The sequence below is a fragment of the Rhinoderma darwinii genome (genome assembly GCF_050947455.1).
Source record: "Rhinoderma darwinii isolate aRhiDar2 chromosome 1 unlocalized genomic scaffold, aRhiDar2.hap1 SUPER_1_unloc_9, whole genome shotgun sequence".
Lineage (NCBI taxonomy): Eukaryota > Metazoa > Chordata > Amphibia > Anura > Rhinodermatidae > Rhinoderma > Rhinoderma darwinii.
This window is the reverse complement of record NW_027461673.1, coordinates 188,305-200,808: the sequence shown is the minus strand read 5'-3', so window position 1 is coordinate 200,808 and position 12,504 is coordinate 188,305. Positions and strand designations below refer to the sequence as shown.

General features: G+C 47.9%; 1 long non-coding RNA gene across 1 annotated transcript in view; it reads left to right on the top strand.

Moving 5' to 3' along the window:
* The first annotated feature begins 254 nt into the window (after positions 1–254).
* LOC142674693 (uncharacterized) overlaps positions 255–12,504 on the top strand; it is a 76,806-nt gene continuing 64,556 nt past the window's right edge. The window contains exons 1-2 of the long non-coding RNA XR_012851804.1: positions 255–840; positions 6,549–6,717. This is a non-coding gene — a long non-coding RNA (uncharacterized LOC142674693). The remainder of the gene's footprint in view (positions 841–6,548; positions 6,718–12,504) is intronic.

Sequence of the window (12,504 nt, the reverse complement as noted above, 5' to 3'; positions counted from 1 at the left end):
ATCCCTCCTGTATTTTATATTTACACCACTTAAAATAAATAATAATAATCACCAACACTGTGCCAGACAAAAACGCACCAAAACCGGACAGAAATGACCTCATGTAACCTTTCATGGGAAATCTCCTGACTGATAACAGAGAGAACACTAAACAACAGCGGTGACCGGAAGTCACGTACACCCGACCAGCGCTGCTCTCTACATCATACACGGCAACAGCTGAAGGACCAGTAATGACGTCACCACCATGTGACCGGGAGAAGAGAGGCGGAGCTTATAACTGGAGAGGAGGCATAGCCCCACCCCTCATGTGACGTAATCATGAACGCTTCTCAACATAGCACAGGAGACCGGACCACTCACAGAGCTCCGCCCCCCACATGTCACGTGATCAGCTTCATAGGTCTCCTCCACCACTTTTCTCAAATGATAAGCTCCACCCGTCCCAGTCACGTGGTGGTGATGTCATCACAGGTCCTTTTACCACAACACATTATATTTTGCACTGTTATGACCGATATATGATGCTCAGGACCCCTCATGTCACTTGATCATCACACAGGTCCTTCATACATCGCTCAAACGTCTAAGCTCCCCGCCCCTGATGCCGCGGTCACGTGACCTTGATATCCCAGGTCCTTCCACCTCCGCCTCTCTCCACTAATAGGCTCCGCCTTTTCCTGTCACTTGGTGGTGACGTCATCACAGGTCCTTCCGCTGTTACGTGATGAGGTAAAGAGCAGCGCTGGTCGGGTGTTCTCTCTGTTGTCAATCATTGAGTGACCCCGCCCACTGGACTCCTAGCCCGGATTTAACCCCTCCAGTGCCGGCCTCTTTGGGGTAAGTGGTTATTTCTGGTCTTTGTAGTGGTCGGATGGTTTGTGGGACGAGTCGTGTTTTGTAATGACATAATATTCGGGACTTACAACTTATTCACTGACTTTTATACATTTCTTGTTAATGTCGTTCACCGTGCGGTTTAAGGGAATGTTCACACGTAGTGAATACGACCCACAACACGCAAGGAAATCACCCCGAATATTCACCCCAAATGGTGGACGTATAATCCCCCCGAATATCAACTCCGGAAATACAACAAGGCCGATCCCCACCTCTCCGAGCGTTACCATAGCAACACGTCCCTGCTCTTCCGGCTGTGTCCAGGTGACCCCTATAATGACATGTGACCTCTCCGGCCTGTGATTGGCTGCAGGGGTCACATGACGCCTTCTTTTATATATGTGTAACCTGCAGCGTTGCTGTGAACACGCGGTGGAGCCGCAGAGGATTCTGGGAACAATGGCGGTTGTTGCAGAACTTGACTTTCCATTGCACTTAATGGGGAAATTCTGCAACAAATGCGCCGCGAATCCGCGGTATAAATGCGATATCCTGCGTGTCTATAATCCGCACCGCAGGTTAACCCCTTCATCACCAGGACGGGTTTAGTTGTTCCCTCAGATCTATTTCTTGGTTATTTTTCTGCCGGTCCCGCGGTGCGAGGATTACATTCTGCCGGACGATACCAAATTTCTATGGTTTTTTTCATGATGTGCGATATTTACATAGAAATAACTTTTTGTTAGAAAACAATGTTATTTAGTGTCGCCATATTCTCATAGTGGCCAACAGTCCTGAATTTGCCGGGACTGTCCCAAATTTACAGAGACAGTCCCGGCAAATAACTGTCCCGGCCATTTTCAATTGTATTTGCATCCTCAGGACGCAGGTACTACTGAATACTGTGGCGGAGCAGGAAACTCTCCACTCCCTGCTCTGCCATTCACTCCTCCGGGAGCGGAATACCCGGCCAGAGCGTCGGCAACCCTCTGACTGGGGATTCTACACTTAGCCTGGGCTCAGTCACTTACACATTAACGTTACTGAAGTGTTTAGACAGTGAATAGACATTCCTTCCAGCCAGGACGCGATGTCTATTCATAATCCCGACACCTCGGTAACGTTTCTGTGGTACTTACAGCAGAGCAAAGTGTAATCTCGCGAGATCTCGCTGTAAATGACCGGTTACAGGGAGATTACGCTTTGCTCTGCTGTAAACGTTACCGAAGTGTCGGGATTGTGAATAGACATCGCGTCCTGGCTGGAAGGAATGTCTATTCACTGTCTAAACACTTCAGTGACGTTAATGTGTCAGTATAAGACAGCAGATCGTGAACAACGCAGTGTCACTATGCACTGACTAAATGAATGGAGAGGAGTGCATGATGCTGATTGGTCAGTGATTGGTCAGCGTGATACACTCCTCTGTACAACGCCCACTTGGTCTAAAGTAAAAACACGCCCACTTGGGCATTAAGAAACTCATTAGCATAAATGTAAAATCGCTCCTAACGTGGTAAATATAGAACGTTTTTCTAAATATAAAGCATTACTGTCACCGACATTACAGCGCCGATCCCCTTATGTAGGAAATGGGGCACTTCTGCCAATTAACCCTCAGAAAATGGCAAAAAGGCATCTAGCAAGCGGACAGCGTGACCAAAAGACTCATGAGGGCTGCGCAGGAAAAGGACCTTCTCGTCAGCGTACAGGCCCACCACAGCAGACCCTCCCTCCCACTGCACACCAGTTACCATAGGGGTGGATCTCAATCTAATAGCTATAGCTTCAATGGCAATAGCAAATAAAACCGGTGAGAGGGGACATCCCTGCCGCGTACCCCGTGCCAGAGGAGAAGAATCAGAGGGGATGCCATTGACCACCACAATAGCCATAGGGGATTTATAGAGAAGTTGGATCCATGAGATAAATGTAGGAGCAAAGCTGTGAAGGCCGGCCAGAAGGAAGGAGCGCTCAACAGAGTCGAACGCCTTCATAGTATCTAATGAAGCGACAGCCCAAGGCAAATGACGCATTCTACCCATCTGCATAAGTGTCTGTACACGTGTAATGTTTATAGATGTAGATTTACCGCGCATGAATTCAGTTTGGTCAGGGTGAATCATTGTTAGAACAACTTGATTCAGTCGCTTTGCCAGGATCTTAGGTAGGATTTTATAGTCCACGTTAACTAGGGAAATTGGTCTATAAGAACCACAATCAACAGGGTCTTTATCCGGCTTCAGTAGCACAATAATAGAAGCATCATCAAATGTAGAGGGAAGTGAGTGGCTGAGTAAAGCCTGGTTAAGAGTATCTAACAACATGGGGCCCATATGTTCCCGATACCTCCTATAACCTTCAATAGGGAGCCCATCAGGACCTGGGGATTTATGGAGAGACATTTCCCGAATAGCCTCTTGAAGTTCCGCCATCATCATAGGGGAGTCAAGCAATGTAACCTGCGATGAAGAGAGAGTAGGAAAAGTCAGATCCCTCAGATAAACTACAACGTCTGCGATGGTATGATTAGAGGTGGAACTATATAAAATGGTATAGTCCTTTCTAAATCTGGTAGCAATGGCATCCCCCTCTGTTAATAGACCACCCTCATTATCCTGAATTGGAGGAGTTATTGTGTCTAATTAAGTGGGCCAATAACTGACTGGATTGATTCTCCATCTCAAAATAATATTGACGTGTAATAAAACAATTTGCGCTTCGTCTTAAGGTGAAGCACATGTTTATATAAACGAGTGAAATGTAACCAACTAGCCTTGTGTGTGTCCGTGGGATCCGAAATATACAGCAACTCTGCGGAGGCCACACATTCCCCCGCCTCCCTCTCAGAGTGAGCCGTGGACTTTATAATACAAAAAATTGTAGATCGCAAACAACCACGCAAGTACGCCTTAAAGGTATCCCACTTCAGGGTATGAGAAATAGGTGCATCATGTACTTGTAAACATTGTATAATTTGGTCTGGGATGCGATCAGAGGGTCCAATAAGTGTCAACCAGAAAGGATGCAACTTCCAAGTAGGTAACAATCGCTATCCAGGAAATTCCAACCTGACCAGTATCGCACTGTGGTCCGAAATCCCCCTGGAAGAGAGTGATCAGGAGGACACATAAAGAGATAAGGCAGGAGAACCAAAATCATAATCAATCCTGGAGGGAACCTGTCTCCCAGGAGAATGACAAGTGTATTCCAGAACCTGTGGGTGACAATGTCTTCATAGATCAATCCTGGAGAGAGCCTGTCTCCCAGGAGAATGACAAGTGTATTCCAGAACCTGTGGGTGACAATGTCTTCATAGATCAATCCTGGAGAGAGCCTGTCTCCCAGGAGAATGACAAGTGTATTCCAGAACCTGTGGGTGACAATGTCTTCATAGATCAATCCTGGAGAGAGCCTGTCTCCCAGGAGAATGACAAGTGTATTCCAGAACCTGTGGGTGACAATGTCTTCATAGATCAATCCTGGAGAGAGCCTGTCTCCCAGGAGAATGACAAGTGTATTCCAGAACCTGTGGGTGACAATGTCTTCATAGATCAATCCTGGAGAGAGCCTGTCTCCCGGGAGAATGACAAGTGTATTCCAGAACCTGTGGGTGACAATGTCTTCATAGATCAATCCTGGAGAGAGCCTGTCTCCCAGGAGAATGACAAGTGTATTCCAGAACCTGTGGGTGACAATGTCTTCATAGATCAATCCTGGAGAGAGCCTGTCTCCCAGGAGAATGACAAGTGTATTCCAGAACCTGTGGGTGACAATGTCTTCATAGATCAATCCTGGAGAGAGCCTGTCTCCCAGGAGAATGACAAGTGTATTCCAGAACCTGTGGGTGACAATTTCTTCATAGATCAATCCTGGAGAGAGCCTGTCTCCCAGGAGAATGACAAGTGTATTCCAGAACCTGTGGGTGACAATGTCTTCATAGATCAATCCTGGAGAGAGCCTGTCTCCCAGGAGAATGACAAGTGTATTCCAGAACCTGTGGGTGACAATGTCTTCATAGATCAATCCTGGAGAGAGCCTGTCTCCCAGGAGAATGACAAGTGTATTCCAGAACCTGTGGGTGACAATGTCTTCATAGATCAATCCTGGAGAGAGCCTGTCTCCCAGGAGAATGACAAGTGTATTCCAGAACCTGTGGGTGACAATGTCTTCATAGATCAATCCTGGAGAGAGCCTGTCTCCCAGGAGAATGACAAGTGTATTCCAGAACCTGTGGGTGACAATGTCTTCATAGATCAATCCTGGAGAGAGCCTGTCTCCCAGGAGAATGACAAGTGTATTCCAGAACCTGTGGGTGACAATGTCTTCATAGATCAATCCTGGAGAGAGCCTGTCTCCCAGGAGAATGACAAGTGTATTCCAGAACCTGTGGGTGACAATGTCTTCATAGATCAATCCTGGAGAGAGCCTGTCTCCCAGGAGAATGACAAGTGTATTCCAGAACCTGTGGGTGACAATGTCTTCATAGATCAATCCTGGAGAGAGCCTGTCTCCCAGGAGAATGACAAGTGTATTCCAGAACCTGTGGGTGACAATGTCTTCATAGATCAATCCTGGAGAGAGCCTGTCTCCCAGGAGAATGACAAGTGTATTCCAGAACCTGTGGGTGACAATGTCTTCATAGATCAATCCTGGAGAGAGCCTGTCTCCCAGGAGAATGACAAGTGTATTCCAGAACCTGTGGGTGACAATGTCTTCATAGATCAATCCTGGAGAGAGCCTGTCTCCCAGGAGAATGACAAGTGTATTCCAGAACCTGTGGGTGACAATGTCTTCATAGATCAATCCTGGAGAGAGCCTGTCTCCCAGGAGAATGACAAGTGTATTCCAGAACCTGTGGGTGACAATGTCTTCATAGATCAATCCTGGAGAGAGCCTGTCTCCCAGGAGAATGACAAGTGTATTCCAGAACCTGTGGGTGACAATGTCTTCATAGATCAATCCTGGAGAGAGCCTGTCTCCCAGGAGAATGACAAGTGTATTCCAGAACCTGTGGGTGACAATGTCTTCATAGATCAATCCTGGAGAGAGCCTGTCTCCCAGGAGAATGACAAGTGTATTCCAGAACCTGTGGGTGACAATGTCTTCATAGATCAATCCTGGAGAGAGCCTGTCTCCCAGGAGAATGACAAGTGTATTCCAGAACCTGTGGGTGACAATGTCTTCATAGATCAATCCTGGAGAGAGCCTGTCTCCCAGGAGAATGACAAGTGTATTCCAGAACCTGTGGGTGACAATGTCTTCATAGATCAATCCTGGAGAGAGCCTGTCTCCCAGGAGAATGACAAGTGTATTCCAGAACCTGTGGGTGACAATGTCTTCATAGATCAATCCTGGAGAGAGCCTGTCTCCCAGGAGAATGACAAGTGTATTCCAGAACCTGTGGGTGACAATGTCTTCATAGATCAATCCTGGAGAGAGTCTGTCTCCCAGGAGAATGACAAGTGTATTCCAGAACCTGTGGGTGACAATGTCTTCATAGATCAATCCAGCCCAAACCTTCTATCAGCTGACACAAAGGAGTAGTGGGTGTTAAATTATGGGCGGGATCTTGTGAGAAACGGTCTATAGCCGGAGACATTACCTAATTTGATGTACAAAAGCAATAGCTGCCTGAAGGACGGAGGTGTTAGCCTGTGGTGGATTATATATACACAGAATAACATATGGCTTCGTGTCTATTTCAGCATAAACAAAAACGAAATCTCCAGCTGGGTCTCTTCGCGTCTGTATTGGATTCCATCGTACAGTGCGATGTATCAGCAGGGAAACCCCTCTAGAATAAAAAGTGTGAAAGGAGTGGCACGCCCATTGTATCCAAGGTTTCTTAAGATAACTAGATCTTTCACTAACGAGGTGAGTCTCCTGTAAACAGATTAGGGGGGGACGGGATCGCCTAATATGAGGGAACACCGAGGCCCGTCATCAAGGATCAATTGCCAGTCCTGGGCAGTACAGCAGCATACAATGGATGAGCAGAAAAAGGTATGGACAGAGTTATCAGAGTCAGTGGCATAGACATACACATGAACAACAATCAAACATAACAAAGTAACCGAGGAAAAGAACCCAGAAATGTCCCCACCAAGAACCATAGGTAGGGCAGACATTTGGGGTAGAAAAATTAGAATGGGGAATACTCGACTACGTCTTGGTCAGGCATCCATCCTGGCATCAGTAAGCATATAAGAAAAATGTTCTGGGTCTTTTTGTTTGTTTTTTACCAGTGAATCAGATGAGAACAATATATAGAAAGGAGAGAGATCCCCCTCTGGATCAACTGACCTGAATAGCCAATGGTAGATATAGCGACATAAGGTACGGTATAACATCATAAAATATACAACATATCACCCAGTAACGTTCATCATGTGAAGAATGTCAGGCTGATCAACGGAGCATTCTCGAAGGGCCCACAGGTGAATGCTGAAGAGTCACTCAAGCCACCGGAGGATGCATCTGGAGCCACTCTCTCGCCGGGCTATGCAAGAAGACCACTTTGTCATCATAGGCAATTCGGAGACGAGCAGGGTATGCCATTGAGTATGGAATGTTTCACTCCTTAAACTTTCTTTTGAGCTCCATAAAGGTGGCGCGCTGCTTCTGGAGGTCTGCACAAAAGTCAGGAAATATGGAAATAGTGGAATTGTTGAATTTGAATGGAGCTTTCAACCTGGACTGACGCAAAGACGTGTCTCGATCTCTGTAATTTAGAATCCCAACCAGGAATTGCCGAGGGGCTGCACCTTGAGGCGGCGGCTTAGCCGGAACACGATGTGCCCTCTCAACCACAAAGCAAGTGGAAAAGGCTGGCGCCTCTAAGTTACTCTTGAGCCATTGTTCAATAAACGGTTCAGGAGTTTTGCCCTCAGATTTTTCCGGTAAGCCAATTATACGTAAATTATTACGACGCAGTCTATTTTCAAGGTCATCAGTTTTGGATTGACAAGCATCCGCCTTCCGTGTAGTAGCAGCCAGGGTAGTAGCAAGAGGACCAATCCTGTCCTCTACTTGAGAAAGTCGCCCCTCCATCTCTCCCATACAGCCTCTCAGGTTCTGCATGTTGTGACGGAGCAAACTGACATCAAGGTTTATCTCATCAATCTGGCCTGTTAAAGAAGTTTTGCAAGCATCAATGGCCGATAGAAGTTGCAATGAAACCTGACGTAACGTAGGTTTAGTCTCCGTGTCGGAATCCATGCCGCCACTCGGTCGGGCATCGTCCTCTTTATTTTTGAGGTGAGTAGATCTCGTTTTACGTGGAGAGGAATTATCTTCGTCCTGATCAGTACGAGCAAAATCTTTTAGCTTATCCACTGCAGACTGAGGTTTAGATTTACGCATGGTGCACTGTATAGCTGAAATAGGTAGGTCTCACCCCACCAATAGTGTAGCAGGAAAAGTAAGGCAGCAGATACAGTCTCCTTTTAACAGAGTATGGCACACTGGTAGGAAGTTATATATGGTAAGTAAGCTCTATAGACAAAGGACCGGGTAGGCAGGCAGTCCCAGAATGTATAGTGAGCAGGTGAGCCAAATCAGTGACATAGATGTATAACAGGCATATATGCAAAATGGCTCCGTTAGGCCGCAACTCACCACCCAGATACTGGTAACAATGGAATCTCAGGGTCTCCCTTGAGAGAAATCAAAACTGTCGTCCCCAACTGAGCCTGAGGTCTGTACCTTCACCGGCTGTCAGGGGAGACAGAGAAAGAATGTTTCACCATGCGTGCCTTGCAGACACAGACAGGCCACCATTAACCACCAGCCGCCACGAGGAACAGAAGCCCATGCAACCAGGACCACGGAGTCTGACAGAGAGGACCAAAAGACACCTGGGAGAAGCAAGAGATGTAGGGCATAAACAGTGTACCTCCGATGCAAGTGGATGCAAGTCCTTCGTTGTCTCCTGGGCTGAGTTAATATCAAGTGGAAGTACGTCGAGTGCAGGCTGCAGCAGAACACCAGGCCGTCGTGCACTGTTTCCGTCCGCAGGGCCGACGAAGTCACCGAAGAATGTCCCCGGGTAGCCTGCGAGGGGGGAGAGGTATGCCCAGAGTTTGTCTGGTCCCAGTAAAAAGATTTACCAGCCAGGATGACAGGATAATCAGCAGGAGAAGTTACGGTCCCCGGGAGCTCAGCTCAGATACGACTATCCATGCTGCTTGCTGGCCACGCCCCAAAAATAATAATAATATTTAATAATATAATATATTATTACCCCTTTAAGGACACAGTATTTTGTCCTCTAATTGTGCCCACACAGTGTTTTGCCCCCTAAGTGCCATACACAGTAGATTTCCCCCTGTAGTGCCCTTACACAGAATAATGTCTGCTTAGTGGCCTTCACACAGTATAATGCCCCCCTCCCCTCGCTGGCACACACACTGCCCCCTGTAGACTGTGCCATACAGCCTCCCTGTAGACTGTGCCATAATCCGCCACACCTCCTTGTTGACAGTGTCATACAGCCCACCACCTCCCCCTTGTAGACAGTGCTGTTCATTCCCCCACCTCCCCCTTGTAGATCGTGACATACAACCCCCCACCTCCCCCATGTAGACAGTGCTATACAGAGCCGCAACTCCCCCTTGTAGATCATGACATATAGCCCCCCACCTCCCCCATGTAGACAGTGCCATACAGCCCCCCACCTCCCGATGTAGACCGTGATATACTCCCCCCAACCCCCCACCTGCTCCTTGTAGACAGTGCCCCAAACACAAAAAAATTGTATTCCTCTAGGCCCCGTTCCCAAGACGAACTGAGCTGCTCCGTGACGGGATCCTTGCGTAGGCCGGCGTGATCCTGTAGCCTAGTGCAGAGTTTCCCAACCTTTTCGGACTCGAGGCACCACTGGAGAAATAAAATTTCCTCAGGGCACCCCTACCAAAAATTGTTTCGAGAAAGACAGAAAACAGCTAAAAACAAGCACTACACTGAGAATATGTTCACACAGCGTTTTTTGTAAGGCAGAAAATATCTTCCTCAAAATTCCTTCAGGAATTTTATAATGCCCCCCTCCCCTCGCTGGCACACACACAGCCCCCCTTGTAGATAGTGCCCCCTGTAGATTGTGCCATACAGCCCCTCACCTCCCCCTTGTAGACAGTGCTATACAGCCCCCCACCTCCCGATGTAGACAGTGGCATACTCCCCCAAAATTCCTTCAGGAATTTGAAGGCAGATTTTAAATTGAGAGCGTTGTTTGACTTTTTTTTTAAGCCGTTGAAGCTAACGGAAAAGACGTAGGCAAAGAAAGCTCCAAACGAACGCCACAGGTATTTTCTGCCTCCTATTAACTTTAATTGGAGGTTAGAGGTGAAAACCACTTGAAGACCATCAGCCCGCCACTCACAGATTCCCCTGTAGATAGTGCCACACAGCCCCATTGTAGATGATAGAATCCCCCCCCCCCTTCCTGTACATAGCGCTACTGTAGCTCCCTGAAAGAGCGGAATCCCCCTGTGGCTGGAGATTCCGCTCCTGGACGGAGCGCTTGATGACTCTGTCTATTTATGGACAGTGACGTCAAGGGCCTCTACTGAAGTGGAATCCCCGGTCACTGCATCGGCAACGCTGTGGACGGGGATTACGCTTCAGGAGTTGCCCCTGATGTCACTGTCTATATATGGACAGAGACATCAAGCGCTTCATCCAGGAGCGGAATCCCCAGCCACACAGTGGCGCTAGCAGATAGCAGAGCTGGGAGATACCTTCCTGCTTTGCTATAATATGCAATAGTACCTGTGTACTGATCACGCAGACACTATTGAATGTGGCGTTGCTACAGCTGTAGCAGCTGCTAGCGGTGCCGCCGGCCATGGGGGGCCCATCCCGACTGGCAGCATGGGCGTCCTCATTTGCGGTGTCGCCGCTATGGCTGCTATGGGCGGAAAGGCGGATGCTGAGTCACCGGGCCCGGGCGCTTCTGAAACAAGCAGGGGAAAGGTAGCCAGTGCAGCGCCCCCTTCCACCTGCTAGAGTGATGCACCCAGTGCAATGGCACACCGTTCTGGCCGGCCCTTTGTGGCACTATGTACAATGGGGGTGTGGCGCTATCTACAAGGGGGGTATGTGGCGTTATCTACAGGGAGCAATGTGTGGCATTCCCTACAGGGAGCAGTGTGTGGCATTCCCTACTGGGAGCAGTGTGTGTGGTAATATCTACAGGGAGCAGTGTGTGGTAATATCTACAGGGAGCAGTGTGTGGTAATATCTACAGGGAGCAGTGTGGTATTATCTACAGGGAGCAGTGTGTGGCATTCCCTCCAGGGAGCAGTGTGTGTGGTAATATCTACAGGGAGCAGTGTGTGTGGTAATATCTACAGGGAGCAGTGTGTGTGGTAATATCTACAGGGAGCAGTGTGTGGTAATATCTACAGGGAGCAGTGTGTGTGGTAATAGCTACAGGGGGGCTGTGTGTGTGGTAATATCTACAGGGAGCAGTGTGTGGTAATATCTACAGGGAGCAGTGTGTGGTAATATCTACAGGGAGCAGTGTGTGGTAATATCTACAGGAAGCAGTGTGTGTGTGTGTGTGTGTGGTAATATCTACAGGAAGCAGTGTGTGTGTGTGGTAATATCTACAGGGAGCAGTGTGTGTGGTAATATCTACAGGGAGCAGTGTGTGGTAATATCTACAGGGGGGCTGTGTGTGTGGTATTATCTACAGGGAGCAGTGTGTGTGGTAATATCTACAGGGAGCAGTGTGTGTGGTAATATCTACAGGGAGCAGTGTGTGGTAATATCTACAGGGAGCAGTGTGTGGTAATATCTACAGGGAGCAGTGTGTAGTAATATCTACAGGGAGCAGTGTGTGGTAATATCTACAGGGAGCAGTGTGTGGTAATATCTACAGGGAGCAGTGTGTGTGGTAATATCTACAGGGAGCAGTGTGTGTGGTAATATCTACAGGGAGCAGTGTGTGGTAATATCTACAGGGAGCAGTGTGTGTGGTAATATCTACAGGGAGCAGTGTGTGGTAATATATACAGGGAGCAGTGTGTGGTAATATCTACAGGGAGCAGTGTGTGTGGTAATATCTACAGGGGGCAGTGTGTGGTAATATCTACAGGGAGCAGTGTGTAGTAATATATACAGGGAGCAGTGTGTGGTAATATCTACAGGGAGCAGTGTGTGGTAATATCTACAGGGAGCAGTGTGTGGTAATATATACAGGGAGCAGTGTGTGTGGTAATATCTTCAGGGAGCAGTGTGTGTGGTAATATCTACAGGGGGGCTGTGTGTGTGGTAATATCTACAGGGAGCAGTGTGTGTGGTAATATCTACAGGGAGCAGTGTGTGTGGTAATATCTACAGGGAGCAGTGTGTGTGGTAATATCTACAGGGAGCAGTGTGTGTGGTAATATCTACAGGGAGCAGTGTGTGTGGTAATATCTACAGGGGGGCTGTGTGTGGTAATATCTACAGGGAGCAGTGTGTGTGGTAATATCTACAGGGAGCAGTGTGTGGTAATATCTACAGGGAGCAGTGTGTGGTAATATCTACAGGGAGCAGTGTGTGGTAATATCTACAGGGAGCAGTGTGTAGTAATATCTACAGGGAGCAGTGTGTGTGGTAATATCTACAGGGAGCAGTGTGTGTGGTAATATCTACAGGGAGCAGTGTGTGTGGTAA